Genomic DNA, 2,257 nt, shown 5'->3' on the forward strand with positions numbered 1-2,257 from the left:
AAGCCGAAGGCAGACGCTTAACGACTGCACCACCCAGGCGCCCCAACATTTCATTTCTATCAGAGCTTCATCTCCTTGGAGGTGGAAGCTAAAGCTACCTGTTGCTCAGCTGGAAGGGAATTAGAGATATGGGGTCACAAAGGGCTAACTACTATTGTCTTCCTCCAAACTTTGCAGTGGACCTGCCACCAAGCAATTTGAGTTATCAGAAATCAGCTTTGAGAGGTATCACTGGTATAGATCCTTCAGTCTCTGTGGACATAACCAATACAAGATTTGAAGGGAGTGTGAAGTGTGTATATATGTGCTTAGAAAGTTATTGGCAATGCCCGGTTCTTTCACTGCCAGTAACAGTCATTCATTTTTTCCCTATAATTCTATTCAGCTTCATTCTGCACTGATTCAAATAGGAAGCCGACATGATGTCTACCAAAAATCATTTTAATCTTCAAGTTCCATAAAACAATATCAGACACTCATATAACTCACTTTCCTGGAATGAAGGTTATAGCGACTAAAGTGCTTCCAATTTTATTTTAGAAACTGGTTCACGCACATGCATCTCACATTGAACGAAGCCTACTTCCTTTCTGTGCCAGTTGGAGAGTTGCTGTTGCTGTTGTCATTCTCAGCCAGTAGGTGAAGAATGATTTCTGAGCTACGTTTTTGCTTTGACGAGACCGTCGACTCTATTAATAAACAAATGCTGAAACAAATTTAGTTTCCTTGAGAAGCCACGACCTGCACAGTCTCTGCTTGACAAACTGAGACAAAATGAGTTGTGCGAAATTTTATATTACAAGCCAACATGGGAGCCCAGGGACTGGGCTTGAAGAGTGACAATTACATAATGTCACAAGAGTGACATTACATTCCAGAGTCACAAATCCTTCATGACCCCTGCCTTCACGTGCTTCTGAAGAATTTCTAAGCCCTGGCAGATCCATATGCAACCTTTCAAGATAATCCATACCTCAGCTGGTTCCTAAACCTCAAAATGACTGCCCACAGACAAGAGCATAATTTAGAAAAGAAACTCCCATAAAAATACACAGGTGAAATATAGATTGAAAATGGTGTATAATGACTGGTACGTTACTGATCATTACTGGTGCATTGAGTTTGCTCTGATTAAAGAGATAATAAATCTCCAAGGAATTAAATGGTTCTTAAAAGGCAAAGTGACAGTTAATGGTGATTTCTATGTCCCACCAGAAAAAAAAAAAAACAAAAAACAAAAACTAGAAAGTACATTTATGTGGGAGGTAATTTTTTTAGTTTCTCGAAAGACAGCATAAACACTATCATTTTTGCTTTGAATGTGGAGATCGAATAACAAGTAAATCTTTGGTAAACCCCTGGCAGTCTGGAATTGGCTCAGAAAAAACAGAAAGGAGAATTCAGAAAAGCCACAAGGACGAGAGCCATGGGCTGATAGATGAAAACCCCAAAGCGTAACCGCTGAGAGGTTTCTGTGCAAACCTCAAACCGCCTGAGTTAACCGACTGACCCTCAGCATGTCCTACAGATCCATCACCCCTCTGTCCCCCGTCCTGTGACTTCTTTAAAGCTATTATTGTTTTTAGGTTTGTATTTCTTGTTTTCCCCAACTTTTTGCTTTGAAAACTTTCAAATCTACAGAAGTATTTAGAGAATAGTAGGATAAACCCTCTTATATCCTTTACCTAGATTCACTAATTGTTAACATGTTGTCACATTTGTGATACATTGTTCACTCTTTGTATACATCTCTCCCACCCATTTGTAAGTTGCATTATCTCCTAAGAGCAAGAACCTTCTCCCTCATTAGCCACAGTACCATTATCACACCAGGAAATTAAACATGGTTTTAAAAACACCGTGTAATTACACAGAATATACTCACATTTCCCAAATGGTTTCCAAAACGTCCTTTAAAGCATTTTTTTTTTCTGATCTAGGTCCAATCAAGAATCATGTCTTTGCATTTCTCCAAAGAAGACATACAAATGGCCAACAGACACGTGAAGAAATGCTCCACACATCACTTGCCATCAGGGAAATACAAGTCAAAACCACAATGAGATACCACCTGACACCAGTGAGAATGGCAACAGTTAACAAGACTGGGAACAACAAATGTTGGCCCGGATGTGGAGAAAGGGGAATCCCTTCCACCGCTGGTGGGAATGCAAACTGGTACAGCCACTCTGGAAAACAGTGTGGAGGTTCCTTAAGAAGTTAAAAATAGAGCTGCCCTATGACCCAGCAATTACAC

At 40.1% G+C, this 2,257-nt stretch overlaps 1 long non-coding RNA gene across 1 annotated transcript; it reads right to left on the reverse strand.

Annotated features, from left to right (window-relative positions):
• Positions 1 to 425: 425 nt before the first annotated feature.
• LOC103672769 lies at positions 426 to 2,036 on the reverse strand. The gene is made up of 2 exons (XR_571247.2): positions 1,886 to 2,036; positions 426 to 689 (listed from the first exon to the last, which is right to left on the reverse strand). It is a non-coding gene; the product is annotated as an uncharacterized LOC103672769 (long non-coding RNA).
• Between the last annotated feature and the right edge of the window lie 221 nt (positions 2,037 to 2,257).

Source organism: Ursus maritimus, unplaced genomic scaffold, assembly GCF_017311325.1.
Source record: "Ursus maritimus isolate PB19 unplaced genomic scaffold, ASM1731132v1 scaffold_25, whole genome shotgun sequence".
NCBI classification, from domain to species: Eukaryota; Metazoa; Chordata; class Mammalia; order Carnivora; family Ursidae; genus Ursus; species Ursus maritimus.